We start from the raw sequence: 6,207 nt of genomic DNA, 5'->3' as shown, positions 1-6,207 counted from the left end.
CTCATTGTGTCTCTTTCATTTCTTATAGGAATAGGAAAATTGGGATAGGAAAATTGGTATGCAATTTTCCTTTTAGAAATGAACTGGTTGTTCTGGTATATTTTACCTGGAGGTAATGCTGAAAACATGCATTTGGAAAAATATTTGACTGCCTATTTTTAATACTTAGACTGCACTTTTACTTCATTTTACTGTTTGTAACCACTGGGTAGCATATGACAAAGTAATAAGTATGAGAATTGGTATGAGTGCCCAAACTTACTTTTAAATGATGTCCCCCTCCCCCTCTATTCCTCCCAAAACTTCTTCCGCTTTTTACTTCATAGACCTACAGAACTGAAAAGGATGCTGTGAGTCTTCCACTCGCCCCCTCCCAGTACTGGATCAGCCCCAAGGGTGTTTATTCACTATCTGCTGGACATTTTCAGAGATGAGGAATTCACTGGTTCAGACAGCTGCCCCACCTGTTTTCCACCCTAGGAACTACACGGAATGAGCTTAATCCTTTCACATTTATTTCATAAAGAACTTAGCTACAGATTAACAATTTCCAACTCTCTCACTCTTTCACTTCCCCCTATACTATGAAACCTATCTTTTTTCATCTTTAAGTTCGAGTTACCCAAAACAGTCATTTGGGCTGTAGACAAGGATCACACACAATGTGTCAAACAGACACACTTGTTGTAATAGTCAGTGGTTTCAGTAGGGCTTACAGTAGTCACGTGGCTCTCTTCGCTACTGGTAATTACAAGTGTGAACCAATGGCCATTTGGCAATGACCACCAGGTTGCAGACTCATAGGCACTTCCACAAAAGACAAAGTTTCACCGCATCAAAATTTCATTTTTAAATAATTATTCAATGACTGGCTGGGTGTGGTGGCTCACGCCTGTAATCCCAGCATGTTGGGAGACCAAGGTGAGCAAATCGCTTTAGGTCAGGGGTTTGAGACCAGCCTGGCCAACATGACAAAACCCCATCTCTACTAAAAATACAAAAATTAGCCAGGCGTGGTGGTGCACGCCCGTAATCCCAGCTACTCAGGAGGCTGAAGCAGCGCTTGAACCCGGCGGGGCAGAGGTTGCAGCCAGCCGAACCCAGGGGACAGAGGTTGCAGTGAGCCGAGATCACACCACCGCACTCCAGCCTGGACAACAGAGAGACTCCGTCTCAAAAAAAAAAAAAAAAAGTACGATGACTAAACATCTTATTTGGTCTCACACTACTCTTCTTTCTGCTGCTGAATTGCTTGAATTTCATTACAAAATACTGCAAAATAATGACCAGCCCTGTTTGGGAATTTCAGAGCACTATTATGTATCGTAATATAAAATCAATATATTAATAGAGTCATCCCTTGGTATCCTCAGAGGATTGGTTACAGGACCCCCCACCCCACCCCCAACAGCAAAATCCATGGATGCTCAAGTCCCTGATATAAAATGGCATAGTATTTGTATACTTTAAATCATCTCTAGTTATTTATAATACCTAATACAATGTAAATGATGTGTAGTTATTATACTGTATTGGTTTTATTTGTAGTATTTATTTTTCATATAGTTTTAATCTGAGTTTGAGTCAGCAGATTTAGAACCCATAGATACAAACAGCTGACTGTACTTTTATACATACGCTGTTTCTAGAACTTAACATTTTATGAGGATACTAAGGAAGGTAGAGGAGGATCACATATCCCAGCAGTATCTAAATGGTTAACCTAGGGATTTCATTTTCTCATATAATTAATACCAAAAGTTATAGCAAGAAAGGCTTTTTTTTTTTGAGACACAGTCTCGCTCAGTTGCCCAGGCTGGAGTGCAGTGGCACGATCTCGGCTCACTGTAACCTCCACCTCCTGGGTTCAAGCGATTCTCCTTCCTCTGTCTCCCGAGTACTGGGACTACAGGCGCGTACCACCATGCCTGGCTAATTTTTTGTATTTTTAGTAGAGGCGGGGTTTCACCATGTTAACCAGGATGGTCTCAATCTCCTGACGTCGTGATATGCCCGCCTAGGCCTCCCAAAGTGCTGGGATTACAGGCGTTGGCCTCCATGCCCGGCCCAAGAAAGGCAAGTTTTTTAAGTACACACTGTAATAACAGATTGGCCTTCTTCATGATTTTTGTATTATAACCATATGCAATTTAAAAATCACAATTTCTACTAAACTTTAGACAGTCACTGATATTTACATTAGCCAGTCTTTTACAGACAGTCCCCAATCTATAATAGTTCAACTTGGGATTTCTCAACTTTACAATGGTATGAAAGACATATGTATTCAGTAGAAACTATAGTTCAAGTATTCACACAACCATTCTGTTTTCACTTTCAGTACAGTACAATGTTTGAGATATTCAACACCTTATTATAAAATAGGCTTTGTGTTAGATTATTTTGCCCAACTGTAGGCTGATGTAAATGTTATGAGTACGTTTAAGGTTGGCTAAGCTATGATGCTTGGTAGGTTAGGTGCATTAAAAGGATTTGCAACTTACATTTTCAACTCACAATGTCCGGAGATAATTCCATCATAAGTTGAGAAGCATATATATTATCATTCTCTCAACATAAATACATAACTTATTCATGAATACTTAGAAAATTGAGAGAAAATATTGGCATGGATTAATCAAATACTTTAATAATCAACTGAATTTTGAAAGTATTTGCATCTCTCAATTCCCACGGCAAGTGCTATTTAAGCCTCTACATTGAAAAAGCTTCAGTAGGCCAGGCGCAGTGGCTCATGCCTGTAATCCCAGCACTTATGGGAGGCTAAGGCAGGCAAATCGCTTGATCTCAGGAGTTCGAGACCAGCCTAGGCAACATGATGAAACCCTGTCTCTACTAAAAATACAAAAATTAACCGGGTGTGGTAGTATGCATCTGTGGTCCCAGCTACTTGGGAGGCTAAGGTTGGAGGATCACTTGAGCCCAGGGAGGTAGAGGCTACAGTGAGCCATGATAACACCAATGCACTCCAGCCTGGACGACAGTGAGACCCTGTCTCAAAAACAATTAAAAAAATTTTTTAAATGCTTCACTAAACTACTTTAAGTATAAGGGAAAAGACCAACTATTCTATAACAGAGAAACATGAGATGTCAATTACTAAAATATAATTGTCCAGTTAAATATTCCAGCATTCCAGGGAAAAGTATTTTCTCTACCTAACCTGTGTGATATTCCCCAAAACAATGAGGAAAGAGGGCAGAGAAAGAATCAGAGTCCTGGTCATACACTAACTAGTGGCATTTGAAATTGATTTAACACACAGACTCAACCATTATGCATAAACTACACAAGGAAACATTTAAGACAGTTTTTATTAAATACAAAAGCAAAATAAGCTCTAAGGAGTAAGGTAGGGCTACTTAAGGGCATTTTCTGTGGACAGCGGGTACAGCACCATTAAGGTTAGCTTAGATTTTAACAAACCATGAGCAGAGACAGCTAACTACATATTATGTTTCTCTTAGTAGTTTTAGGGTCTGCCTAGTAATCAAGAAATTTTACTTCTCCAGAATACATGAACATGGTAACCAAAGAAATGTAAATGTTTAGAAAAACCACTACACAATAAAATTATGAGATGCAATTCTTATGCATGTCAAGATGTTCTCTACATCGTCTACAATGTGCATTAACAAAATTAATGCAGATAAGACCTTCACTCCAACCCCAAAGATCTTACATGGTTAATACCATTTTCCAAAATCAGCAGAACAAGCTGCAGTTTCTTCTTTTAGACATTTAGCTTTAGAACTCTGAATTTCAAAGTAAAATTGTTATAAGAAAGCTAGTCAATATATTTAGCAATAGAACCACTCTTTTACTTTTGACATCATTCTGAGGTATTAATTCAGAACCATCTTCTAAGCTACACTGGCAGCACCACAGACTTACTAGCTGCTGGTCATACTGCAGATCAATGATTGGTTTGAGCAAAGGAGCTTAAAATGATCTAAGGCTAGCATGATTAATAGTTTCCAAAAAGGATGAACATGAATACTTTTATGAGCAATGCTAGATAAGGCATCCATATTTTTCTTTCCCCTAAAGAATGTTGTTTTAGAATATTTTTGCCATCAAAATTTCTGATTCACAATAATAATATACAACTAAGAGATGCACATTTATGGATGTTAAATGACATAAATAAGTGAACTAGACACATACTTTCAAATATAGGTCATTATTTGAGTGGGCTTGATACACTGCCAGGATATAACCACACCTAAAGTGAAAGCTTACCCCCCTACAGGGTACAAGTGATACACAGAAGTCATTATTTGCACCATGGCAATATTCCACGAACTCTATTCATAAACGTAGAGGGAAAAGAGAGGTGTTGTACAAAGGAAAATATTTTGCTGGTTTCAAAGCACATACAATTTTATTTCCTTTCTATGTAAATATTTGACATAGCTTCAAAATATATTGATTTGGGGAGCAGAGAAGAGCTCTATGAGAAGTGCTAGCAGGAGTGGTCCTCAAGGTGAAAACACTGAACTGGCTTTAAAAGAGACACATAACTGCAAACTGCTGTGTACTTTGTTGCCATGTGAGAGACCATTATCTGCGTACATGAACTTGACTGGTAGGTCTGTCAGTTCATGGTACAATAAGTGAGGCTAGGAAACGATTACTAATACTTGATCCATACTCAAGTCAAAAGTGGATGGTCTTGGTCATTTCCTATCACTTCCCTTTCCCATGAAAAATAATTCAAACTTCAAACAAATTAGCAGTTTGTCCATAGCCTGGGACCAAACCCTCCTCTACCCTGGAATGAGGAGTGAGGAATATCATTAAGCATTGAGAAAACTGTCAAACATCATTAATAACATTTGGATATGAGTGTTCAAATAATTTCTACCCCATACCTCCTTAGTATTAAAGGGCCATATTGCCACCATATAGTATTATTACTCAGTAAAGTAACTGCTAAACAGACATTTATTATGTTAGGGTTTTAATTCAGGACAATCTGTGGTATCTATACCAACAAAAAGTTGTTGGTATAGATATAACCATAGTGTTACACTAGATGCAATAAAATAGACACAAACAGGGAAAACAATTTCCTAGAGCTAGAAAGCTTTTAAAGATAAAGCACATAATACCAAAAGTAACTGTAATAAGGAAAAAAAAAAAAAAAAAAAAAGAGTACCTAAATGAACAGCTGTTGCTGCACAGGGAATGTTTAACATAAACTGAATTATAAACCCAGGCTAACCATGCCTCAGCTGAACCCACAGGAATAATAGGCTAGGGCCACCCCAAAGAGATTGATGTGGAAAATAAATCCAGAGCAATGAAAAGAGCCAGTCGGATATTGTCAGATTCAAGTATTTTGTTTCTGCTTTCTCTTGGTAAGTGATCTAATTCATAAAACACTGACATGGTAAAAGTGGGTAGATATTAGGAGAGCAGGTACTCAATCTTTTAATCACTTACATGCCTGGGAACTAACAAACTACCACAAAGATGGGTGAAACTCACTGTCAATCATCTTTGAGGAATCAGCTGAGGACTACATATCTTACTTGGGAAACATGAGAAAATGGCTTCCACAAATTCCAACCAGTAAACTTACTCCTGGAGAATATTCTGGAATAGATTATTAAAAGGATGTTTTGTTAACACTTACGAAGGAAAGTAGTGTTTGCTAAGAGAGGCAGGTTCACGAAAATATTTTGACAGGAATACTCAAGTAACAGCCCCAGGAAACCCATCTGGATTATAGAAGACTTGGCCAGGTCTTGCATGATCAAAAGTCCTCGTGAACAAGAAAGAAAAATAAGTGCATGCTGATGTAATCAGGTGGACTGGAAACTGAACGACTGCCTGTGCTCAAAGCATGACTCTTGAGAGCCCAGCAAGTACTCAATAAATAATTTGTTGCATGAACTGACCAAGAGTCAGATCCCTCTAGTTCTCCAGACTGTAAAATACAAGGTCTTTAAAGCTTTCCTTGTTATGGAACAGTTTTGAGTCTCTTCACTCTTCTGGTTCTACATCTCTTCCTCAACATACTCACCCCCATTACCCAGAATAGTTAACAGCTACTCTCTCCCAACCATGGGAAAGCACTGAAATAAAGCATTTTTCACTAGTAGAGAATAAAACAGCATCTAATACAACAAGTTCATAGAGTAAGATTTCCATAAACATCCATAAACTTCCTTGATCATG

This window comes from Symphalangus syndactylus, chromosome 8 (assembly GCF_028878055.3).
Source record: "Symphalangus syndactylus isolate Jambi chromosome 8, NHGRI_mSymSyn1-v2.1_pri, whole genome shotgun sequence".
Classification (NCBI taxonomy): Eukaryota; Metazoa; Chordata; class Mammalia; order Primates; family Hylobatidae; genus Symphalangus; species Symphalangus syndactylus.
This window is presented reverse-complemented; position numbering follows the sequence as displayed.